The sequence below is a fragment of the Chrysemys picta genome, chromosome 22 (genome assembly GCF_011386835.1).
Source record: "Chrysemys picta bellii isolate R12L10 chromosome 22, ASM1138683v2, whole genome shotgun sequence".
Taxonomy (NCBI): Eukaryota; Metazoa; Chordata; order Testudines; family Emydidae; genus Chrysemys; species Chrysemys picta.
This window is the reverse complement of record NC_088812.1, coordinates 14,693,612-14,720,791: the sequence shown is the minus strand read 5'-3', so window position 1 is coordinate 14,720,791 and position 27,180 is coordinate 14,693,612. Positions and strand designations below refer to the sequence as shown.

At 45.4% G+C, this 27,180-nt stretch overlaps 1 long non-coding RNA gene across 1 annotated transcript; it reads left to right on the top strand.

Moving 5' to 3' along the window:
- Positions 1-27,180, top strand: LOC135977199 (uncharacterized). The gene is made up of 5 exons (XR_010594518.1): positions 1-891; positions 1,239-1,476; positions 1,923-2,068; positions 15,871-15,991; positions 25,851-27,180. It is a non-coding gene; the product is annotated as an uncharacterized LOC135977199 (long non-coding RNA).

The window sequence follows — 27,180 nt, the reverse complement described above, 5'->3', positions numbered from 1 at the left end:
ATTGCCACTTTATTACAGACTAGGATACGTTCTCTATAACTGCTCTGGAGGTACGAGGAATCCTTGCGCTCCAGTGAAGTGAGGCAATAGGAGGGGACCCTATGGGCTTTAATGGACTTGTGAACTAATCTGCAGTAGCCTGACCTCTGAAGTAGAGAGGTTATATTGTATATTTATGACATTGGGAAGGGAGATGAGTAGGACCCAAGGATCAGAGGCTTAATGGCTAAACTGAAGTGATCTTAAAGGGCAGCAAGAGACCCTGGGTCAGAGAGAGTTGGGGGCTTTGCCCAAGTGCTGGGCAAGCAGATGCGTGCATAGAGAAAAGTGGACTCAGTTTAGTGAATTCAAGGTATTAGCAGCACCCTGCTGAAATGAAAACCAAGTATGGCCCTGGCTGGAGCAAGGTGTTAGGTATCATGAGTCCAGGTGGACTTGGAACAAGGTCTGGGTATAAGGAGTAGGGGAAAATAGGAACAAATGCAGGCAGAAAAGTCAGGAGGAGAGAACTCCACTATCGATCCATCCCCTGCAGGGGAAAGCATGCTGGAGTAATCTGCATGTATCTAATAAAACTGACACTCAAAGCTGCCGTGAATAATTCAGTAGGAGCTGTGATCTCAATTACAGTGCATGTCCCAGAGGTACAAACAGAGAGAGAGCGGCTCAGGACCATTCTGTGCCATTCTGAAAGGGCCATGACAGATGGGGCTTGCATCACCGTAATCAAGTCACACTTCACATGGTTATTGCTTTTAAAAAGAGGGACCCAGTGGGTGAATGAGTCCAACGTGCCGCTTGTTGCTTTCAAATGATCCAGCTTGTTTCAGTCAGCCAGCCTGGTGCTTCTGTGTGAATGAGGAATTAGAAAGTGGGCGTGGAACAAGAGAGGTGAGTAACCCCACTCCATGTGTTCAGTCCATCCACTCACCACAGCAGCACACTGGAATTCCCCTCACCCTTCCAGACCAGTCTGCAACCTTACCTTGCCAGGCCTAATGTGGCCATCTCTCAGGTAAGACCCAGGATTTAACTCTCCATTTCCAAAGTCAGGCCACGATCCTGAGAGAGATGGATACTATGTAGTTATACCAAAACTACAAATGCATTATTTTCCCAAAGTGCAGACACTTTATTTTCACCTATAGTTTGTGGTTGAGTTTTACAGATATTGCTGTCAAGCTTACAGAAGTGACTCTAAAAATGATATGCTGCTGTTCCATGTCTTTCCCCTTCAGTGATTTTCAGATAAGTAGGCTGCACCGTTCGTTTATAACTCAAAATCTTCCAGCTGGCATCGCAAACTCAGCCTCCTCTCAGAAAATCAAGCTGTGCTCTCCCTACTTCCTACATCATCACCAACAGTAAAGATTCTTGGATCTGAGCCTAGCTGACAATGTATTTGAAAACAGTATGGGGGGGGATGCAACAGACTCCAGTTCGCTCCTTCACATCTTTATTGGCACTGAAGCAATGGTGAGAACAGACATTTTGCTTTTGTGAATAAATTAAGCGGATAGGACTCAGTAGATATGCGGGGAGCAGATTTGTGGAGAAGAATTTTTCTAACACTAAACCAATATCAAAGCTCTCTTGGAATCTCTCTGTCTCTAACGCTACCTGCCTGTGTTTCAACTGATGTCCCATCTCAGCAGTGTAGTGGCAACCAGCAAGAAACTCAGAAATCTCAATTTGAATGAACTATCAAAAATCCCTCTCCTGCATTGCAGATGCATACCTGCACCCAACTATGGGAGGCTGGCCTTCCTTCCTGCATAGCAGTAATTCTTTTAACTGAATACCGTGTAGTCCTTGGATAGAATAATCACAGCAAGCCTAGTATGTATCTATCTCCTGGTTTCATACAGAGCCCTGAAAATGTAGCAATAACAGAGGAAAAGCTCTCTTATCTTTGTCTCCAGTTGTTTCAAGGTCATTGAAGGCACCAAATTATACCAGCAGTTTTTCAGAAGACAACCAGGTCATTCTTATTGGTGAAAGAAGAGAGGAATTGAATTCATGCATTTGGCTGACCATGGTGTAGCATCACCATGTGCTTACGTAGCTGGTAGGTGTTACACCATTTCTTCTGCATGGTGTTTCAAATCACATCTTGGACACCACTCTCTTGGGCTAGGACTGCTCCAGACAGATTCTTCTATAGAATAATAATAATATAATCCAAAAAGATCAGCAGATTACTTATGAATGAGGACAGGTCAGTTTCTTGGATGGAGAAGTGTGTGTTCTCTGTTGTCTGAGGAATTCAGATAATGTTTTAATTATATTTTCCATTGATTGTTTTGGTGAAATGCAAGTAATTAGTCTCTGTTTATTATATGGGCCTTATCACATTTGTATCTGTGCCTTATAAACATGAATACATTTAACACCTTTCAACTCCCCTGGGGATTAGGTTTTATTATCACCATTATTATCACCATTTTACAACTGGGGGAAGTGAGGCATGGAGAGAATAAGTGACTTGCCCAAGGTCACACCAAAAGTCTGGACCATCACTTTAGATTCCAGTCCGGTGCTTTAACCCCAGTGCCACCCACTCGCTGGAATGTCTGTTGTGCTGGTCAGGAGGATTGTCCAGCTGAGAAGAGTTTAATGCATTAATACAGACGTTTCCTGTAATGAAATGTGTTGAAAGATTGCCAGACTAAACTGCATGATCTAGAGCTGAGAGAGAGTCTCCAATGCCTCTTCTAATATTACATCTCAGCTTCCTCGTCCTGCTTCCAGCACTACCCTGCACAAGCTCCTCGTTCATGATATATTCCAGCATATATATTAGGGATGGAGAATATGCAAAACTTCCAGTTATGATCCAAATGTGGCCAGAACATGTCATCATAGGTCTGTGTTTTACCATATCTTACAGAATAGTGGTTATTCATGAGCGACGTAGGTTACCAAATCTAGAGATGGTGGTAAATCTATGTAGATTTGAATATATTGGGAGCAGGAGACTTTCTCTTATTCGGTGTTTGTACAGTGCCCAAAACAATGAAGGCATCAGCCTAACTGGGGGTGTAACACAAAGTTAATTTAATAATTTGTGTCCTAGGTTACCTCGTTTTTCCCTTAAACATGCAAGTAAAGTTTTTATTCTTATAGTAGATAGTATGATATTTCAATGCATATCAAAAGCAGATGAAATAGAAGGAAACATTCATAATATACTGTATAGTACTTATTCGGAGCAGATGCTAACCACTTCATGGGACCTAAGACATAGATAGTTGTCCTGCAGAAGTTACACATGGGTAATACCCTTGATTCTGTGCATGGAGATACTTCCAGAAAGACTTTGAGAATCTTATATTGTTGTGTATTTTACATGACTTACTTTTGTGAAATTGTGGCATTATGGGGCTATCCTACATGGCTGTGCGCACTGTATGATTGGATATCTTACAAGATTGTGTGTCTAGCATGGCTGCAAATCAGTATGAGAGGGAGAGTCCAATGAGACCAAAGTAAAGGGGAGAAGAAAAGGTGACATTTTCTTTTCAAGGAATGCCATCACCATTTTAGATAAGCTGATAACTAAACGGTGGGGTTTTATGGAAAGTGTAGAACCAATAAATTCCATTATACAGTTCTGCTATACTGGCAGGATTATAGTGCCAGATACTCTCCAATGGTGAGTATTTTTATCATGCCAGGAAAATTATTAAGATGCTGCAGACTATAAGAGTCTCTGCACATTTCTCTCACCACCTCCCCTTATAACTGTCGGTCTATATTATTCAGAACATGATTATTTGAGGTTAATATAGTAAAAAATCATCAGTTCTAGGAATTGGAAACATGCAATCTTTCTAATACCTTTAGCATGTTATATATTTCATTTTCAAATTTGAAATGTCTTTTGTGACTGGATATACAGAACCCTTTACCTCGCAGGACCGTTTTAATCTCCTTGGTAGTTTAGTGGAGTGGCACAAAGGGAATGAGCCAAAGGCCAGGAATTGGTCCATTGCTTTTAGAACCTCCAGGCGAGACGCTCCAACTTACAACGGCTCACTGGGTTACGTTAACTGATTCAGTAAATCAGAGTGAAAAGGTTACACAGGGATTTCCCAGCCCTGGCCATGTTAAGTACCTAGGGAAAGCAGAAGGATGTTATTCATTGCATATTCCTTCCATCCTTCTCCTGATGCAACTGAGTATGGATTAAGTCCTTATGACTAGTTGATTAAGAAAGGTTAAATGGAGAGGGCCACAGTTCCATGCAGTGTATTTTACGGACGTTAGCCACTGAATTACTAAAACGCCTAATTAGCTCCTATGGGGCCCTATAGTTGTATCTTTAAAATTAGAAGAAATAAATACATACATTTACCCTGCAAATCTGAGCTAACTTCAACAGCATGACATTAATTAGCACTCTAGCTTGCTATCTGCACTCTGATAGCTGAGTGATTTAAGAGGTGATCAATAATAATATCTTGGCTTTCTTCATCGCAGTGCACTTTACAGACCAAGGGCAAGAGGCATTCATTGGCCTCTGGCCACAGAGGGTCTGTTGGAAATGGGGGCTCAATGGTGCAAGCTGCCTGTGAGGATTGGGCTGGAACTTCACAGTGCAGCCTATGAAGTTGGTAGCTCTAGCCAGTAGAGAGAAGGGATGGGAGTAGGCCAGCTTGAAGATGCCTTATTCAGGGCTTTTCCCAGACAACCTCCAGGGATTGTAATGCTGCCCTTCCCCAGCCAAACGGACCTGAAGAAGGACAATGATGGTACAGCTATTTGTGATTCACACGGGTGGATCCTTTCTAGCAAGGAGGTTCCTGTGGAGGCAGGAGATGAAGTTTGTACCACCCTGTGCCTGCAGGTCTGAATCTGGCCTTAAATGGGCAGCAATCCTTTCAGCAGCTTCTGAGTCAGAGGGAAGTGCATCTACCGAGGCCATGTATACGCTACAAAATTGTGTTGACCTAACTTATGTCGGCATCCAGCCAGCGCAGTTATCAAATCGCTTGTGTGTGCGCGCACTTGGCTTCTTGTGTCAGCAGTGCGTGTCCTCACCAGGAGCTCTTGTATCAATTGTATTGTCAGTGTGGGGCATTGAGGGACAGCTCCTGAAAGCCTGTAGCAGTTGACATAAGCAATGCAGCGTCGGCACCGATGCTGCGTCGATGAGGTGCTTTTACTGTTCTGCTGCAGTGCTGTACATGTAGACATGGCCTTACTTGGCGTAGAGAAGCCCTTACATTGGCAGAAGACAAATTTAAGTGAAAACACTTCCACAGGTCGATACGAGGCGGTTTACGTCTACCTAACTGTGTCGTGTAGACCAGGCCTGAGTTACCAATACCACTTCCTGAGACTCTGGGGTGTTCCTTGGAAGTCTCATCCAATGCTGCTTAACTTCTGATATCAGATGAGATCATATGGTATGGCTAATGGTGATATCTGACAAGGCCAAGATAGTGTGGTTGCAGGCCACATCTTCTGCCACAGATTTGAGTTTAAGCACGACGTTTTAGGATGTTGCATTAATAGGAAAACTATTTAGAAAGAGAGAGATTTCAATGGGGCTTATGCCCCTACATCCATTCGTTACTTCTGTACATCTCCATGGTGTTGAGCCGTCCTGCTTTTGATAGATTGATGCTGCATCAACATGTAAGAATAATAAGACCAAGAGGCAGCGTGGGTGGGGAATCTAGATCTCATTTCCTTATGCAGCAGTTGCAACATATAAAACACACCCTGGGCATCTCTAGGACTTCCCCAGATAGATTCTTCTATAATCCTCCTCCTCCAAAAAGATCACCAGATTCCTTAAGAATCAGGACAGTCCAGTTTCTTGGCTGGAGAAGACTAAAGGAGTGTGCCTCATTCAGACAATATGGAGATAGCACTCCGTGTCAAAAAGCATATGAGAGGCACTTGGATTTGTTAATCCAGCTATTCACACAGCAAAACCACAGTGAAGCAATTAACTGTTAAACATTTCAGAAGAACTTCCCTACTTTAAATGTACAATTCATTATCATTGCCATACTTAGGGTGATCCAAATGCATAGAAACACGTTGCCAGAATTGGGGAGTTCCCCAGACTGGAAGGGAAATGAGGAAGGCAAATGTATTTATGTGGCTAGCCAGCTCTTCCTGCACAGCCTTTGAGTCAGAAAGTGGTGAGGCAACACCCTGGCCATTATGACTGAAATCTCGTAAGTACAAAGCAGACACCAAGGAGCCGTCCAAAAGGTAGGAGTGCGATCCTGTGGGCTGAACATAGGATTGGGACTCGGGAACTCTACATTTCTAATCCTACCCTGGCACTGTTTTTCCTCAGTGGCCTTGGATAAGCCACTTGTTGCCTCAGTTTACCCATCTGCAAAAGGAGGATAATATTTATCTAACTCACAGGATGTGTTTGTAAACGCAGACAATGTATAGAACGTAATAGGTGCTAGGGAAGGGGGATTTTGCTGCTGTTTCCAGTCATCTTGGAGGTGAGAAAGGAGCTAGTCCTCATAGAGGTTCATCGACAGAGCAGCAATAGAAACAAGGATTGCCACATTTACAATCCTGGAGATGGGAACTACAGGACAAAGAACAGAGAATAAGCCATTTTACTGAACTCTTGCCATCTCATTCCCATGTCCAGTTAAGCTCAGCAGAGAAGAGCCTTGGTTTGAAACCAGAAAGACATCCAGAGTCCTCTTCGGGCTATTCTTGCTACTCAGAGTACATAGATTTATGTGCAGCAGTACTAAATTTTCACCAGTGAAGATGCCAGTTAAATTCCAAATTAATTATTTGTGACTTGGAATAAGCCTAGATTCTCTCCAAAATGGCAGTTGGAGCAAGGGAAATAAATTCCTTGTTTCTTGATGGATTGTCCTGTGTGTGGATACTTAATTCTACAGTATGAACACACACACTAGAACTAACGCTGTGTCCTAATTATATAATGATTCTGGAGGTGAATACTGAGTTTAAATCATCGAGGCCAGCATGAGCTTGTGGGCTCCTGGGCAGAACCCCAGTAATAGTTATACCAAAACTCAACCAGTTTCTAATCCCAAAGTTAAAACTCCTCATATGGCCCCAAAATAATTAGTTTAATGCCTTCTTTCCCAACATATGCCCCTGCTGACCAATATAAAATGGGCTTCTTTCTGTTTTCTGCTTTTTTTACATTTTTCTACGCATTCAGGACCAGTCAATATAGCACAGTATGTTCTGGGATTACAGCAAGTTCCTTCCAATTTCTTAGGGCTGGGCCATTTTGACGTAGGTTCTGGTATAAATCTACTACGATAGAAATGCAACAAGCCCATAATGAAAAGCCATTAAACTCCCAGTAATAGTTTCTGTATCAACACAAAGGATTATTTGTATGATCTCCATGTTAGTTGCAATTTTGAGACATCAGAAGAAGTTGTGATTTCTGTAGACAGTAACGAAGAATGATCAATGAAGCTCATTCAGGCTCAAGGTATAATCAGAAGTATAATGGTATTTTTCCATCTTGACCTGCGCAATGAGCTGTAAGTCTGTAGCACTTAGCAATCTGCTACAACTCCATAACATCTGCGTATGGGGGAAAGCTATTGCTCAACGCCCAGGAATGCATAGCCAATGTGACAGCAATAGGAAATAACCTCAGAGATTATAGTGGGGGCCACGAAGGGGCAACGAATTCAAAACACAGACTGAATGTAAACAACATCTTAAGTGTGCAGGATTCTTGCTTTGAGAGGTCTCCGAACAGTGAGACCTCTCCGATCGTTAAATAAGTAAATAAGATGATTATTTAAAGACTTTCTCCAGATTTCGCCCCCCCCCCCCCCGAAGAATGAAAGATAACATTCTTTCAAGTCAGTTGCTAATGGCCAACAGTAAAAATGCAGTTAACTGAGAGTTTTCTGCAGAGGTTACTGCCCAGTGTTCATTTTGTGTTTGTGCGTGTATGCCTGTGCAGATGTGGGGGTTTCTGTGTGTGTTAAGTGTCTTACTGTAGATTTTTGAGTGTAGGGTGACCATAATGGGCAAGTGTGTACGTGTGTCCAGTTTTGTGTTAGAGGATGAGCTCTGATACACTTCAGTTTTTAGCACTGACCTGATAGTCATCCAGTAATGAAATCTGCACCAGACAGTTTGGGGTTTTTTTTTAAGTCAAAGGGGAAGAGAGGGAAATATCTTCCAAATAGCAGCACGGAGTGTGTTTTTCCGAATGAAAACAAGTGATATAAAGTGGTGACGTCTTTCTATCAGCATATATTCTCTGGGCCAAATGGAGGGTGAATCTAAACTGGTTTGACTAACATATAAGTCTGACTCATGCCCACTTACTAACATGCAACTCTCCCCAGCGCCTTCCACAATTAGTGGGTCAACCTAAGAGGTAGAGTAAAAGTGTGGGGCCTTGCTATTGCACAGACGACTTCTCTTTTAATGATCCAACACAACAGCTGTGGCTGTAGCTAATGAATCTCAGAATCAAGTTCTCGGGAGTCAAGTGTTTTCAGTGGCAGGCTCTCAGCTGAAATTCTCTACTGCTGGAGACCACGGTGAGCCAGAATCTTACCACTTTGAGGGGACTTGGCAAGATGCATCTCTTTGCACAGGCCTTCCTCGTTAATGATGTATTCGGAATGTTCATCAGCACCTTTCCTGGAGATAAAATGAAAATAAACTAGTGAAAGAAGCTGGATCAGTGATGGAGGGGCAAAGATCATGGTGGAAATTGATGCTTTTTAATCTGTGGCCAGGGCCGGCTCCAGGCACCAGCTTAACAAGCAGGTGCTTGGGGCGGCCAAGGGAGAGGGGTGGCACCTGCGGCAATTCGGGGGCGACAGGTCTCTCACTTCCTCTAGGAGCGAAGGACCTGGCACTGAACTGCCGCCGCCGATCGCCGCTTTTTTTCTTTTTTCTTTTTTCCCAATTGCCGCCGCTGATCACGATCGCGGCTTTTTTTTTTTTTTTTGCTTGGGGCAGCAGAAATGCTGGAGCCGGCCCTGTCTGTGTATATGGCATCTGGATAACATGGTGATGGGTTTAGAATCAATACATTCCTTAGTTCCATTGCTAAACCCTATCCTTACAGAAAAGGGGTGGAAGAGATAGAAGCCCTGATTCTCTGCAATGTCCAAACTGTGCTCTCTGCCACTCGCCCTGCCCTCCTCTCCTCCTGCCCGAACAACCCTCCTCCTCCCCTTTGTACCGAGTGGGGAAGGGCAGGGCAGCTGTAGGAGGTGGCTATAAGAATGGGAATCTCTGGCCAGTTTGAGGCCAATTTTTTACTACATAAAAGTGCAAAGTGGCCTTAAAAAGAAGAACAGGAGGACTTGTGGCACCTTAGAGACTAACAAATTTATTAGAGCATAAGCTTTCGTGGACTACAGCCCACTTCTTCGGATGCATATAGAATGGAACATATATTGAGGAGATATATATACACACATACAGAGAGCATAAATAGGTGGGAGTTGTCTTACCACCTCTGAGAGGCCAATTAATTAAGAGAAAAAAAACTTTTGAAGTGATAATCAAGCTAGCCGAGTACAGACAGACAGTTAGATAACTGTCTGTCTGTACTCGGCTAGCTTGATTATCACTTCAAAAGTTTTTTTTCTCTTAATTAATTGGCCTCTCAGAGGTGGTAAGACAACTCCCACCTATTTATGCTCTCTGTATGTGTGTATATATATCTCCTCAATATATGTTCCATTCTATATGCATCCGAAGAAGTGGGCTGTAGTCCACGAAAGCTTATGCTCTAATAAATTTGTTAGTCTCTAAGGTGCCACAAGTCCTCCTGTTCTTCTTTTTGCGGATACAGACTAACACGGCTGCTACTCTGAAACCTTTCAAAGTGGCCTTAGTGGACTATAGATTCCAACTCTTAATTTCTACCCTGAATTAAAGCAGCCATTATAATCTGAGATAATGATTCCCCGGACTGTGACATAACGTATTCTTAGGTTTCAGAGTAGCAGCCGTGTTAGTCTGTATCCGCAAAAAGAAGAACAGGAGTACTTGTGGCACCTTAGAGACTAACAAATTTATTAGAGCATAAGCTTTCGTGGACTACAGCCCACTTCTTCGGATGCATATAGAATGGAACATATATTGAGGAGATATATATACACACATACAGAGAGCATAAACAGGTGGGAGTTGTCTTACCAACTCTGAGAGGCCAATTAATTAAGAGAAAAAAAACTTTTGAAGTGATAATCAAGCTAGCCCAGTACAGACAGTTTGATAATAAGTGTGAGAGTACTTACAAGGGGAGATAGATTCAATGTTTGCAATGGCTCAGCCATTCCCAGTCCTTATTCAAACCGGAGTTGATTGTGTCTAGTTTGCATATCAATTCCACGAAAGCTTATGCTCTAATAAATTTGTTAGTCTCTAAGGTGCCACAAGTACTCCTGTTCTTCTTTTAACGTATTCTTAGATTCTTGTAAATGGGATCTGTTGGGGAGGGACGACAAGTTTTTCCAGATCTGATGGCTTCTTAAAGCCCATCACTTATTCTACTGATACTCTCAGAGAGATGACACCAATCAGATTCAGGATTCTCCAACATCTTTGGCTTTTTCCACCCATGTGAAGGTGATTGCAACGTCCAGTGTGGACAGACAGGGAATTTGTAAATTGTCATTTGACTATGCAGAAGAGACCTTTGACCACAAAGAGGTCATGACATATGTTGGTTGCCAAAACCCCTGAGTTCTGCCATGACTCACAAGCTAACCGCAGAGGACAGCTGGCCATGCCTCTGAATACAAGCCAGAAAGTTTTGAATGGCTTGTTAGTAAGAATGTGGCAGGCAAAAGGAGAACGCAAGAAAGGTTGCCCAACCCTCTATTCAGCTTTAGCCATTTTTATTCACAGGAGACAATGGCTTTCCAATGGAGCTATGGCTCCCAATGACCCTATCCATCCATCTGGAGAGGAACAATGCAGCGGGCCATGCACCTCTGCTAATTCCCCATGCTGTAGTTTGCACTGAGCATGCGCATGTCTGTTACACTCTCAGAAAGCATTCAGTATTTTGGAACTCTAGCCCTTTAAGTCTAACAATAAACTTCTCTCTTACGTGGGACTGTCAGACAAATTACAGAATCAAGAGTGCAGATGGCCTCATCCCTCGGTTTACTGATACATGCAGCAAAGTGGTTTGAATGCGGTGTGGCATCCAATAATACTTATCAACCATCAGTAGCTTTGTTGTACTAAGGGTTCATCTCAAGCACACGTTTGCGCAAAGTGCTGTCAGTCGTAGCAGTAGGCTAAAACCAGTGGAGGGAAAGATTTTCAAAATGCGGGGTGTGTAAATCTGCTCATTTTCAATGGTATTAGAATCTAGTTGTCTAAGACCATGTCTACACTACAAAATTGTGTTGACCTGACTTACGTCGGCATCCAGCCACCACAGTTATTAAATTGCTTGTGCGTGGGCACAGTTGGCCCCTTGTGCCGACAGTGCGTGTATTCACCAGGAGTGTGTGTATCAATTGTAATGTCCGTGCAGGGCATTGTCGGCCGGCTCCTGAATACCAGTAACAGTCGATGTAAGCAACGAAGCGTCTACGGTGACAACTCCCACCTGTTTATGCTCTCTGTATGTGTGTATATATATCTCCTCAATATATGTTCCATTCTATATGCATCCGAAGAAGTGGGCTGTAGTCCACGAAAGCTTATGCTCTAATAAATTTGTTAGTCTCTAAGGTGCCACAAGTACTCCTGTTCTTCTTTTTGCGGATACAGACTAACACGGCTGTTACTCTGATACGGTGACACTGCATCAACCTAATTACATTGACCGTGACTCTACGCCGTTACGAAATCGGTGTAGAGAGGTGCTTACCTCGACAGGAGCCAAATTAAAGTGAAAAACCTTCCATGGGTAGGTTGATGCAAGGCAGCTTACATAGACCAGGCCTAAGAGAAGTCGATACCAATTTTATGGGGAAGCCTGGTGCTTCAAGTCTTTATGTTGTTCTCTAATGTCTGGATCTAGCTGAACACTGAAGGGGAAAGGAAAAGAAATCAGGGAGTTCTATACTTTGTGCTTTTTTTACTGTTAGTGTATTTTCATTGGTTTCTGCCTTTTAACTTTCTGAATAGGGCTAGTGGGTTTTGCTTTGTGGCATCAGCCAGTCTCAGAGTGTGGGTGGCTGTCTGACATCTCAGCCTGACCTGGTTGTAAGAAGAATGCTCTCCACGCCTATTTGGTAACGGGTCCTTTTCATGCCGAGCCAGCCACGGGTAATACATTGTCTGTGTGTTTTTGTTTTAATGCAGGCTCTTGAAAACTCCAAGAGAAACTTTGCAGCCCTCCCTTTCACATTGGGAAAATGAGGACATCTGGTAACACAAACAGTTTGCTACCAAATTAGCAAATATTGACAAGACCAGTTAAAGACATTCAACTGTGCAAAAGACCAGTATTCCTTCCCTGGGTCTGTTCTTTCCTTGGGTATTTGATAAAAGAGGGTGTCATTGTTTGTTTAAATATCGGATTGGTTCAGAACATGTGTTCCTTTTAAAAAAGGTCAATTTCTAGGGCATTTCTCTCTTTAGTTTTATTATTTGCTCTAACAGATATTGATTGCAAAGACATTCCTTCTATGTCTCTGTCTGATTAGGGTTAAGTCAAGGAAAATAAGCAACAGCTACCGTTATTCTTATGTGGCTTCCACACGAGACATTGAGCTCTTCTCAGCACAGGACACTCGATTTCTGGTCACGTGTTCCAAATGTCAGTGACGCTGGATGTGATGAATGAGATCAAAACAAGGGACTCCCCCTGATCGTTTCTGTTCATATCTGTTCGGCCTGCCCTGGGCTAGAGGAAAAACTGGAACTCATCACTTAGGAACAGTCTGCGTTGTGAAACCTCCTCTTTGATAGCAGGCACCCCGTGTGAGCTTGGGCAAATCGTTTCTTCTTTCGGTGTAGTTTTTCCCGTCTGCAAAATGCAGGTGGTGAACCTGCTTCCCTGATGGATCATGGGGGTTAAATCCATGTATACCTGTAAACAGTGACACAAGGCCTGGAGGAACGACAGCCAGCTGCAGGTGTGAGGCCAGAGGGATGCTGTTGGGCTACAAATGCAAAACCCCAGTGGATGTTACTGGGCCTGAGGCATGCTGCCCTCCTTGGGCCTTTTCTCCTTGATTTTTCTATTGTCTCCTCACTTGCACTCCCTCCTGCTCTGTGCTCAATTATTTCACTGCATGCCAATTAGGTGTGACGCTCGGATTCCTAGCAGGGTGGCCCATCTGCTGGGGCAAAGTTTGGGTGCATCTGAACTGCAGCACAGGAACTCCAAACGGGAGCTCTCTGGGCGCAGGATCTCCTCTTCAAACTCTGGCTGTCATCCTGGGTATTTGGATGTGGCGTGACTGGTCTCCAGAACAGGATCGAGGCAAACCAAAATCTGCACCGGAGCCTTCCTCCTTCCCATGTGGCTGGCTGCCTGCCTGGCTGCTTGTGAGAGCAGCTGCCTCCAGGGAACAGCCCTGGCTCGTCATATTCTGCCGAGCGAGAGGCAGCAGCTGTACTTTTCAGGAATAGCTGCAGCGTTCTCCTGGCAGAACAGTTCTGACTGATTCTGTGGCCCAGGCTTTGAAGTGCTGAAGCTGTCAGGGTTTCCTTGCCCAATCCTGCGGGAACTGTCACAAAACCCTTACGGGAGAGTGTGGTGAGAGGAGGCTGGGTGCAGCTGTTAGCTACTGCAACCTGAGCTAGGGACCACATTGCTCCATAAACCCAACAGACCAGCATATCGATGAATCTGGCCCTACATGTCTAGGGACTCATATGATGAGGGCTAGGCTCCACTCCTTTCACTTGGAAACTACTTGGAATCATTGTCTTGATTACTAAATTAGCTTCCTCGATAGGAATTCAAGATCCCAGTGCTGCTGGAAATATACAATGCAGAGCCATCCCTCCTGTCTGGCTCTTTTTTCAAACCCAAATTCCTTCTGTGGCTGTGATACCGTTTGTGGAACTGACACTGACATCCCCAATCTCGCCTCCAAAAGCAATAATGAGCTCATTGGTATCCATCAACACAAAATCAGGGCTCTAAGGCGCCAGCCCTTGTGAAAAATATCCGCATCAGACCCAAGAAAGGCCTTGCGAAGGTACATGTCTCTAATTTCCATCCCAGCCTCCTTGACAGGGGAGCCATTCTCCTGGCAGTCTGGTTGCATAACAATGACGCTGGATTTCAAGGCCACACAAACAAGTGAGTCCTTTGGTGAACCCACCTCACAGAGGGAAAATTCAGACCAGCTGTTCTTTCTTCCCCCGCCGCCCTCCCCACCTTCGCACGGCGCACACAACTGCTCCATCGCCAAGTTCTTTATCCCAACTCATGGAATCAAAACAAAATTGCTTCATGACCTCTCTGAATATGGGCTCAAATCTTTATTTCTGAATCCTAAGGGAAGTGGGCCCTTCTCCTCCCAGCCCCCATCATTCAGTGTGATGTGTGTGGGGACAGATAGTAAAGGAAGGTTTCAGAGTAGCAGCCGTGTTAGTCTGTATCCGCAAAAAGAAGAACAGGAGTACTTGTGGCACCTTAGAGACTAACAAATTTATTAGAGAATAAGGACTGTAGTCCACGAAAGCTTATGCTCTAATAAATTTGTTAGTCTCTAAGGTGCCACAAGTACTCCTGTTCTTCTTTTTATAGTAAAGGAAGTGGCCTCAAATGGCCCTTCGTGGTTTCATAACAGAGCCGAAAGACTGAGAAGGTTTTTCAAGTGTAATTATTCTATAGCGTAAATCCAAGGTATAGAGGGCTCCGTCAGAACAGAGAGCTTAACCAGATTGACTGTGATTCTCATACCAATGTCATATGTATGAAACATATTAGAATAGCTCCTGCCACCTGAAAGTGTGAAATGGAAAATGCTGGTCCCAGGCCGGCATACCATGGGCAGACTTTGTGCAATACACTTCCCTCCAGCCCCCGGCACCCCCTGCTATTCCAGTTGTGGGCCACTCCTTAAACACAAATCTACCATTGAACCTAAATCCTAATCTGCAGACCCCCCTCCCCGCCCCCGCCACACTAATCCAGTCTCGGGACCCTCCTGAGCAAAATCTGGTTGTGTCAAATCGTATTTTGATTGTGCAGCAATGGGATAAAGAGGGGACTCGGTGAAGTCACCTAACGTGTGACCTGATAATCTATATTCAAACAAACTAGGACAAACAAAGATAAAAGGCTCACCAACTCTCCTCCTCAAATAGCCCCGGTTTACACAGCACTCAGCCAGGAACAGGCCAGGTGAGAGGAGCATTTTTACTTTTGTCTGACCCTCCCCCCAAATTCTGCATTCTTATTAAAAGGGCTTTTACACGCTGGTACCCATCATTAGTCTACCTGAGGAAGAATATCCGAGGCAGAAGATGAGCCTAACGTTACCGATCGCTTTATTGCCTTAAAGGTGGATCTTGCTACATCTGCACGGTTAGGAACGGTTTCCCAATGCTGTTTCCCTAGTCATTGATTAAACTGCATATTTACTCAGCTCTAAATTATACTAGGGAAACAATAATTGCTTCACTCCTGTCTCTTGGAAAGAGAGCCGGGAAAAAAAGCCTATAGTAGCTAAGAAATACTGAGATTTCTTCTCATTAAAAATACTCTAGTCACTTCCAAGTGTTTGAGTTCACAATAGAGGAAAAACGGGGAGCATCTTTAATTTGGAAAGCCTGGTGTTTGGTTGAAGGGAGTGTAGTTTTATAACAATAATACTTTGCCTTTTCATGCAAGGATCTCAAAGCATTCTCTAAATAGCAATTAAGGAAGATTCACAACCTCCTAGAAGATAGGTAATTGTTGTTCTCTCCATTTTACAGATGCGGAAACTGAGGCATAGATGATGACTTGCTTAAGTCCACACAGCAGGTCAGTGGCTGAGCCAGGATTAGGATTTAGGAATCCTGCCTCCCAGACCTCGCCTCTAAGTGGAAACCCACGGTAATTGCCAGCTGTGACTAGAAACTTGAGTGCAAACTTCCAGTCCTCTGCTCTAAGTGCTTTCATTTTGTAGTCCATGCTGAGGTTGCAAGGACAGGTTGGAAACCCCATGTTCCTAGACAAATACAATCCCAGATAAACCCTAGGACTGGGAGACTTTTTAAAGAACAGAGTCTAAATTGTAATTTGCAGACCTGCACTACCAACCTGAATGCTGGGGACCTGTAATGATGCAGCAGATAGCAGGGGAAGAATAACATGTGAAATGCAGGGTCCATTGTGGGACCGGGATTCTCTCCCCTAAAAATCCCCCCACTCTCCTCTGATTTGTGATGGTTTCAGTGACTGGTAAACTACAATCTTGCCTCACTTCCAAGGTTTTTGATTACAGAGTGTGGGTGTTTTTTTAACAGCAGATTTCAGTGCCAATAACAATAGTTTTGTGCTGATTAAAGGGGCAGTTTGCCGCTTAGAATTTGTGGTTTGCTTGCCCACTCGCTGGGCTCACCACACTGCTTGCTCTCATCTCAGTCTCTCTCCCTAACGCCGCTCTAGAGAATGACTGGGGAGATTTGCCCCAGCCAGACTGGCTTCAGGCAACCTTAAGTCTCAAAGCTCTGCTCTATCTACTTCAGCCCTGGGAATTGCTGGAGATTACCTACCCTGGGCTAGGCCAAGCTCTGGGACAGGAAGCCAGAAAAATCTAACCGGCAAGCTATTTGAGTAAGGCTGTCCCCTGGGTCCAAGCACCTGCAGTGCATTGGGTAACCAGAATCAGCAGTCAGGCCGGAGACCAGCTGCACTCTGCGATCTACAGCTGTGACCAAGTAAGGCACTGGGAATGACTTGAGGAGAGGAGATTGGATAGAGTGGATGTGATGGCTGGTGACCTAGCAGCAGCCCCATTGTCACTTCAGAGTCATCAGCGCTTGAGTCAGTAGCACAGAGCCTCAATGGTGCAGCACATAGCAGCTCACTGCCTAGGAGTAAGAGATACCCAAAGCAACTGGAGCTTCGAGAAGAGGCATTGCCCAGATACTCCACTGATGGGCTCACTAGAAACACAAAGTCAGATCAGAGACCTTTACAATTTCCTTTTTCAAATGCTACTTTGTTTTGTTTCTCTCCTCTATTTCGCTGCTTTGGAGGGATGATCTATCAATGACGTCTGCCCTGTGATGAGCTGGGGCCATCATCCGGTGCAGGTCATGTGGCCGTACCACATGGTTTGTCTGAGCATCAGGTTTTCGACCCCTTGGGGCAGGGGACATATTTTATATGTAGATTGTTTGCACTGGCTCACTGATGATCAGTTACTGGGTAAGCATGGCCAGCATCATGCTTGGCTCTGGGCAAAACACAAACACAGCAAAAATCCTTACCCCAAAGAGCTTGCAATCTAAAAGACAAACACAGCGAAAGCAGATGGCACCGGGCGGCCCGGAACAAGGAATAAATTAGAATAGTTGTTTTCTTATTTATTATTAATTCATGTAGCTAATAATGCTTCCCCCAGGGGGTAATGGGTGCGGGTCAGTAGCTGAGATCAATCCTGAACGGGTGACATCAGTTGGGGGAGATCAAAGCCATCATTTAAGCCCCAGGAGTGCCCAGCCCACAAGAGGAAGCTGCTACTCTTGCAGGTCAGGGTCTTAGAGCATTGGCAAGGTTGTGAGGGGAAATAGAGGCTCCACAATCATTCTACTGAGCGGAGAGCTCAGAGTATTCTCATTGGCACTGAAACTCACCGTCCAGCCCTGGTCCGGGCAGTGGTGACATGATAGCAGAAGGGAAGCCCACCAACCAGGCTGGCTTGGCAAAGGTAAGGATGAGCAACTCAGCTGGAGAAGCTGGAAGTGAGATCAGCCTGTTTTGCTTTGCTGAAGTAACCCGTAAACACAGTGCTTGGTGAAACCCTATCTGCTCCCGTCGCTTCCCTATTTAGGAGAATACACTGGCGTTTGCTGCTAAATTAACTCCTGACTCCTGGGGTATGATGTCACATGACCTTTATGGTATAAGGTTATCGTACATTCCAGAGATGTATCCAATGGGAAGACAGGAATCTGATGTCATTTCTGCCTCCCTTTCCTATTTATTTCTTTGCCCTTATCTCTAAATAACAGTCAAGCTATAATTTCCCATTTGACATTCTATTGTAGAGGAAAAGTTTCAGATCTGTTTCCTTCCCCACTTCTCTCTCCTCATATCTTATTATTATTTGTTATTTGTATTAAAGTAGCTACTAATCAAGATTGGGGGACCCCCATTCTACACCCATATTGTAAAAGACAGTTACTATTCTGAAAAGCTTCAGCCTAAATAGACAAGGCAGACAGAAAAAGGCTTATTACCCCATTTTACATATGGGGGAAACTGAAGCCCATGGAGTCACATGCCCAAGGTCACATGGGAAGTCTGTGGCAGAGCCAGGAAATAAACCAAGTCTCCTGGATCCTAGTCCAGTGTCACCCTGTTATGTCATGTCTCGACTTGTCTCTCTGGGCTTATCTCTCATTCTCGTTATCTCTGACCACCTCTTTCTGGGTCTCTCTCAGGAAGTCTTCCCTTCTCTTGCCCTGTATGCCTTTTGTTGCCATTTATTTGCTTCTAAATAGCCTATAGGTCCATCTCTGGATTTCGAATTTTCCTTCAAGTGCAATGACTGGGAGATCTTAAACCACTTCAATTGGAAGGTTTAAAGGAGATTATTGATAGGGCCCACCAACAAGAAAATAGGGAAAATGGGGAAATAGGGGTGATCACTATAAAGGATGGGCTTTAGTTCACAAATACCTAGTTGTGTGAAAAGTCAGAGAAGGGGTTCAGCCAGGGACCTTTCTACAGGTACCCAGCCTACCATAATCACAGTTGTTTCTACCTATATCGGTATCTTTCCGAGAACGGTATGGAGTGTAATATGACATGTGACTTCTTTGTTTAGGATCAGCAGAGTCAAAGCATACACCCTCCTGTAATATGGTATGTGTCTGGTAGTATAGGTCAGGCATACAAAGAAAAATACTACTACATAGCATGTTCCTCGTTAACGTACAATAAGCCAATGTTTAGACTTTGCGAATCTGCTGAGTAGAGAGGACAGCCGGCACTCCTGTCCTCTCACCTCACAGTAGGGTGACCAGACAGCAAGTGTGAAAAATCGGGACGGGGGTGGGGGGTAATAGGAGCCTATACAAGAAAAAACCCCAAAATCGGGACTGTCCCTATAAAATCGGGACATCTGGTCACCCCACCTCACAGACACATTCAGGGTCCAGCCAAACTCTCCAGAAGCCGGAACTGTCCTAACAATGTTGAGTTAGCTGCCCCTATACCATGCAATTATAGCTACAAGCTTCTTTTCCTACTGAAAGAACAGGAGTACTTGTGGCACCTTAGAGACTAACAAATTTATTTGAACATAAGCTTTCGTGGGCGACAGCCCACCTCAGTTCAAGTATCTAATGAATTCCAACCACCTGAGCCGGCTCTGGTTTAGCAGAGCAGCCACTTCCTTCATGTCCCAAGGGAATAGCTCTTGGAAGCTATGGAGTTTTACCAGTCATTCTTGCATGTCAAGAACAGAAAGGGTGTGGAGTGAGGGAATGCGGGGTGTGAGAGAACAAAAGGTGTCTCATGATTGGTTAAAAGTTCAAGCACTGCCCCTGCTGTGTTCCTGCTTTTGATCTTTGGGAATCAGAATAATCCTTCCCCACTTGTCTCTCAGGGCTCCTTTTCACCTCTTTGTAAATACCACACGGGGAAGTGATTTAGGCCTCTAGGAGCACAAGCCCATTGACTTTCAGTAAAACATAGGCTCCTAAGTAACTTGGGCAGCTTTGAAAATTGTCCCTGCAGTCCTTACAATCGACCCCGGTTGATCCTCCTGAGTTGTGGGAGGCAGCGCACAAGCAGAGGAAATCTTCTATCAGCACAACTCTTTGGCTTGGCAGCGTAGGAAGAAACCTCAACAGGATGTTAGCTTCCCGATCACCACCTTCCTAGCTGCTGCTCCGTTAAACCACTCACTGCTGCTGTCGTACCTTAGAGGCAAAAGGGCTCTTCTGAAGTCCTAATAATTCTCCCTGGAAATCCTTTGAGAGCTTGCAGGCCCACACAGCATGTGCAAAGGGGATTGTGAGTGACATGCCTGGCTGGAAGAACCAGGCTCACCTGTTTCTACCTTCCTTGGATGGTCATTTTGCACACCCGTGCTCTTTATTTCACTCCCTGCGGAGGTGTGCTCACTCATGGTGAGCTAGGATGTGCTGGTGCTGTTTATAATGAAGCAAGATGAGAGTTCTGGTTTGTTTCAATGTATTTGCAAATTCTCATTCTAGTGACACTTATTACAGAAGCACCTAAAGACCCCTTTGAGTATGTAAAGCTCATATGAAGCAAGAGACTCGGTCCTGAGGAGCTTACATTCAAGACAGACAAAATGGGAAGCCTGATTATCCCTATTCATGCTAAAAGGCACTCAGGTTCTTGTATTAACCTCATACTCTAGATCTATCTCCACAGAATAGACATTCTAGCATGATGCCTTCACTACAAGACCACCCTCCCGCTCTAACATCAGCTGAAACTTCTGCTTTGAGTCAAGTGTTCTGCGAAAAGAATGACTTAATTATTAGAGAGTCCTGCTGCATACGGAGACCAAGCACACAAGAGCTTGCAAATAGAATCGACATTGCGTGTTTCAGTATATTCTATCTTGTGCTGCTGTCTCTTATGGAAAAGCACTACATTATTCCACTGCAAATACTTCAAAGCCTGACGTAAGAACGCTGTAGTATTCTGGACATACTGAAATATATATTATATACGTGCACACAAATTACGTATGTGTAGGCATGTTACATGTTGTGGTCTAATTTCTCTCAATATTGCATAACTGCTTGGGGAAAAGTAGGTCAAAATAACAGTAAACCTCAATTGGAAAAAGGCAGCTATTCCCAGTAGGAATGTTATCCAAATTAATGAAAGGTTCATGCTGGATGAAAAATCAGACCCATCAACTTTTCCCTTCTTGAATAGGATCCACCTTTTTACTGCTTTCTTGTGCCCTCGAAATTCTATTAGGATATAGCGCATGTCACGTAGGGGAAATGCCATCTAAACCTCTAACTCCCAGAAGCTGGGATTGGACGCCAGGGGATGGATCGCTCAGAATTGTCTTGTTCTGTTCATGCTCTCCGAAGCATCTGGTACTGGTCACTGTCAGAAGACATGCTTAAGCAGTGTAACCTAATGGATACTGCATTGGGCTGGCAGTCAAATGACCTGGGGGCTGTTCCTGGTTCTGCTGCCGGGTGACCTTGGACAAGTCTCCTTGACTCCGTTTCCCTGTCCATAAAATGTGATTAATGATACTGACCTCCTTTGTAAAGATCTACAGCTGGAAAGTGCTAGGTATTATCAGAGGCGGCTCTATGTTTTTTGCCGCCCCAAGCACGGCAGTCAGGCGGCCTTCGGCGGCACGCCTGCGGGCGGTCCACAGTCACACGGATTCAGCGGCGTTTCGGCGGGTGATCTGCCAGTCCTGCGGCTTCGGCGTACCCGCCACCGAATTGCCGCCGAAACTGCAGGACCAGCGGACCTCCTGCAGGCGTGCCGCCAAAGGCTGCCTGACTGCCGCCTTCACGGCGACCGGCAGGCCGCCCCCCGCGGCTCGCCGCCCCAGGCACGCGTTTGCTGCGCTGGTGCCTGGAGCCGTCCCTGGGTATTATTATATGGTTATGGCCGCTGCTGAGGCTCCCAGTTTATTTTGCTTTCCAAACTATTGGTTTTCCTTGTCCTTTCTGCTCCTCTCTTGCTGAGCCCGCCCTTCACCTCAGAGATGTGAGCCAGGCTACGGGGATGATGTATTCGCTATCACACAGCAATCGCCTCATCCTTGGAGCTGTGTGCTCCTCCCAAGTCCTGCGCTATCTTACTCAGTGGCCAGTGTACCGTATAACCACGAAAGAGAAAGAAAAGGGAAATGCCATTTCATCTGGCTCTGGGAGCTGAGACCTGAGTTTCTACTTGTCTCTCATCATCATAAGAACTCTCTCCTTCGATATGTTAAGTTGACAGAGAATTAACAAGAAACTATATCCCTGACACTCACACAAGTTTACCAGCCACATGCAGGGATAGCTGGAACCCAAAAGGAAACATGGCACTTTATTGCCCACCGCTCTTGGATCTGCATCAAAACTTAGTTTGGGCCTTTCTGCTCCGACTTGCTCAAGGAAAGGCTAATATCCACAGGTGAACTGTGCTGAGGAAGGCAGCAGAACCAGGAACATTCTGACTCACACATCCGACATGAGGGGAATTGTTCTTCTCTTTTTGTATCTACGGTGGTTGTTGTGTTTTAGTTTTACATTTTTAAGGGAAGTTAATGCTGGTGAATAGTCCCAATTTGATGGGCTTGGAGGTTTAAACCCTTCTCTGTTTGTTCCCAGAATAGATACAACATGAGCAGGGTCTGTGCATGACCTTCCCCAAACTATCCTGCCAAAATGCTTCCGGCTTCCGCCCTAACTCGGAGGGTCAGCTCTACTAGGAATTATTCTCTGTGACCCATTTCATCCTTGGCTTCGCTGCTGAGACTGCCAGCAAGGGGCCCAGTCGCGGTAGTGCTGGTTTTGTGATGTGCTTTCTAGAAACTGGCCTACGACTTGCCAAATAATTTCTCACCGGTAACCAAATTGCCTTCAGATGAGGACAACCTTTGGTTGCTACTGGATCTGGGATTTCTTTAAACCAGCATCCTAGATGTTACTAATGATATAGGTGGCATTCAAATGGGAGATGGGATCAGCAGAGAGAATGGACTTGGATATAAATCAGAGGACCACCTCCATTAGGCTGTCTTCTTGCTTCTGCTAGCAGGGACTGAGCTCACCATTAGCAGTGATTTGATGTGAAGTTGGGTGCCCTTTGCAATTTTACCCATGTGCCTCAGATCTACCTATAAACTCACATACCACCTGCAGCACTCCATAATGTTGGCAAGTCCATCTTCATCTCCTCCAAGCAGATTGTCCTGTCTCCATTAGTTTGTCAGTTCTGTGCTCACAACCCTTAGGGGACGAGTTCTCTGCCGAAGCATGAGTGCTGCCGCTCAAGTGCGTGTCTGTAACTGAAAGAGCCACCATGGGGTAATTAATTCAGCCTAATTTATCATCTGCAATTACAAGTTCATTATTTACCATTCGTTTCTGAATGTGTGTACAAGCCAATGTTTATTAAGTATTGTTTGTGTTGGAAATCTCCCATGTGTGTCTAATTGCCCTCTAACGTATGGAGATGAATTCTCCTGAGTCTCTCCTGAATGCATCTGAAGAACCAAATCAAGCTGAAACAGGGATTCTTGGGCTCAGAGAGAAGCTGTTCATCTACCAATGATACAGGCTGTCTCAGCAGTAAAATCAAACCCTGGCAAGCCAGAAAGACTGGAGCAGAGAGGTCCCAAACATGCTGTAGGCCACTGGTCTTAACTAGCCCAGAAAAAAGAGAAGAGCCAATAACCTCTCTCCTCACAGAATAAGTGTCCTTATTCTGCAGCATAACACAGGTCTCTACTTTACAGAGCTGACTATTCACCACGTCCTGCCCTATGTTCTGTAACATGAATGAACCCTCCAGTTTCTGGTACCTTCTTCCTTCAAACTCCAGTAGCTGACATGGACCCCTGTGGCTTCTCTGGGCACATATTCCATGGCTCTGGGGATCTGCCCATTCCACCCACCCCCAGCATTAACTTCCTCCCTCAGCTTGCAGCAACCAGCCGTCTCAGCCAGCAGTGACCTAATCAGCACTGTGAGGATATGAAACATGCCCTTCTGTAACTGGGTGTGTGGATTCTGGAGCTAACTCAGCACCTGGTCACTCAGATCCCCTCCAGTGGTGGTTAAAGCACAGTGGTGGTGAAGAAGCCCTGGAGTGGTTGTGCTCAGTGACTGAGGCTGGAAAGAACTCTCAGGGGACCAACCATCCCATGACTTTCTGGGGCCTTGTCCAGGATTAGCAGTCCTCATCTGAGTGGGAAGTTGAAGAGGGAACTGGCGCGAGGTTCGGCGGTCAGGGAGAAATGGAAGAAATCCTTAACTGGTGGGTAGAACAACAAAAGGCTCTGCAATGGCCCATGCAGCTCTTTCAACAAGCAAAGCGATGGTCCAGGAGGGACTGGCAGGCAGAGCAGAAGAAGACTCTCCAGTAGGGTGACCAGATGTCCCGATTTTATAGGGACAGTCCTGATTTTTTTTTTGTATATAGGCTCCTATTACCCCCCCACCCCCTTCCCGGTTTTTCACATTTGCTGTCTGGTCACCCTACTCTCCAGGAATTTACTAAGGAGCAGATGGCAGCACAACACCAGATGCCGTAGAATCTGAATCCTGTGGCTGGGGGCGGCAGCAGAGCCCCGGGAATCTGGCTGTGTGAAATGGCTCTGACAGACAACTCTGAGGCCTTTCTCGACCTTTTCAGTGGATGGTGCTAGGTTCTGGCGGGGATAACGCATCATGGTCAACGCGAATGGCTCCCTATATGACAGACAAAGCCCAAGCAGGCCCACGTGTCCCTAAGAGCCAAGGACCACAGCGCAGCCAAGGCAGTCATCGTGGATAGAATGGGTCTGTTGTTGGAGAAATGCTGACAGAAATTTCGAGCTGTAAAATGGACGGAGGGGATACGGCCCAGAGCTTTCATGCACAGACTGGTGGGCTGCTGGATGAGGCTGGAGGAAGAGATGGATGCAGTGAATTTAGAACAGTTTTTGCAAAATTCCCCCGAGGTGACCCTGAACTTTGGACAATGCGGTGAAGCTCACCAAAGGGTTCTTGGAAGCTGACTTACCCAGGAGAACAGTCCATCCCTTGTGCGGATAAGGAAGAAGTCTGTAGATGCCCAAGGGGGGAAAGGGACCAAAAAATGGTGGGAAGAGCCATAAGGGGCAGAGATGACCCATGCCAGCTGATGGCAGGGCCAGCTCCAGGCACCAGGCAACCAAGCACATGCTTGGGGTGGCACCTGGTAAGGGGCGGCCAATCTTGGGGTGACACGGGGCGGTGCAGCGTGGCATTCTGAGGGGGGGGCCTCCGGCGGCGCGGCGCTTGGCGGGGGGTCCGGCGGCGCAGCGCTCGGCAGGGGGGGCGGCGCGGGGCGCGGCGTTTGGGGGGGGGGTTCCGGCGGTGCGGCGCTCGGTGGGGGGGCAGCACGGGGCGTGGCGCTTGGGGGGCGTTCCGGCGGCGCGGCGCTCGGCGGGGCAACGCTTTTTTTTTGTTGCTTGGGGCAGCAAAAAAGTTAGAGCCGGCCCTGGCTGATGGGGGGTGCGTGCCGAGTCTTCATTTATTCACTCTAATGTAAGGTTTCGCATGCCAGTCATACATGTTAACGTTTTTAGACAGTCTCTTTTTATAAGTCTATAATATATAATGAAACTATTGTTGTATGGAAAGTAAATAAGGTTTTTAAAATGTTTAAGAAGCTTCATTTAAAATTAAATTAAAATGCAGAGCCCCCCGGACCATTGGCCAGGACCGAGGCAGTGTGAGTGCCACTGAAAGTCAGCTCGCGTGCCGCCTTCGGCACACGTGCCATAGGTTGCCTACCCCTGGGCCAGACCATTGTTCTTTGTGTGGGTGGACATCAGAGAACACCCGTCAAGGGGCCGGGAAGAGACCCAAAGGTGGGGTCCTACACAGAGCAGGGAATGATAAGAAGGGAAGAGCTCAGACCAAGAGAAAACAGCACTGAGAAGAGGAGACCCTGGCTGGGAAGAAGGGGGTGGTGGTGGTGGTGTGTAACAGGGGGTGTGGACTCAGGAGCTAACTCCGCACCCTGTCACTCAAATCCCCTCCAGGTTATATCAACTGTTTGAAAGACGGGCATTTCGCAGAAGAGGCCAATTAAATGAACGGAGGTACAGCTGAGGAGCTAATTGGATGGAAGAATCCCCAGGAGCTAGGCCTGTATAAGCAAATGGAAGGAAGTGCTGGGAGGAAAGTTGGGAGCCGGAAGGAAGGCAGAAGGAGGCAGGATTACTCTCTCGGAGACAGATGAAGTACCAGAGCAGACCTTGTGATGCTTTGGAACTCCTCTCCTTCAGAGAGGAATTACTTTTCGAATCTCTACTGGGATGGAAAATCCCCTCCTCTTCCCCCACCACACATTTGAAAATTAAATAATAGTTGACGGCTCCAAACTGCAGAGGACTGAGGACTTTTTGTCAACATTTAACGCACAACTTAGAATTGCTTTAAGGCAGAATTTTATTTGCGTCTGATAACTAGTATATTAAAGATTCTCAGCGTTGGGACAAAGAAGAGTCTCCTTCAACCCTGGTGCAGCTAAAACAACAGCCATTAAGTTGATCTTCCCCCATGCATCCCACACTGCTGCCCGCCCTGGAGCGGATCTGCACACGCCAAAACGTCCACACACAAACCTTTTTCCGCTAGGAACACCGCAAACTAGATTCAGATGTCTGCTGAGAAGTAGGATGTTTTCAAATGGCCTCAGTGAACGATGTGTTTGTTCTTCGTGGGATGTGGTGTTGGGGTTTCCTGGTTTTTTCCAGGGCTTGTCACTAGAAATCCTAGTGAAATTATACACAGAAGGAGCCGTTGATTCTGTGTGCAGGGAACAGCTACTTTTAAACCTATCCATAAATGTCTCCACCCTTATTCGTGAGGAATTATATTAGTCTATAAACCAGCAGAGTCAAACCATGTGGACCAGCAGCAAAATTCTATTACAGAGAACAGCTTTGTTCTCACTTGCTCATTGTCAGATGTTTGAGTTAAACAGGTGTTAGAGGAATTTTTTTTTAAATGTTGCTACAAAAGTTTACTAGCCATTTATAAACTAGTTTGCCAACCTGCCTCTTCCATAGTTCCCAAGATAGCCTGATCTCGCTGCTAACTTCAGTTCTGCTTTCCATTTTAAAGGTAGGCTTGGAAAGACTAGATTTTTATCAATAAATGCGGATAAATGTCAATTTCACCATCCATGCACAAACTGAGGAAAACGTATTTCCATTGATAACAATAGAGAATTACAGCTAGACAAGTAAGAAAAATGCTGTTTGAGACGTTAGTAGAGTTTGAATTAAGGATGTTTGCTTTGTATATTTTGACATGTGGTGGAGACAACTTGTGTTTTACCAATTATAAAGCTTTAACTTTTTGAAA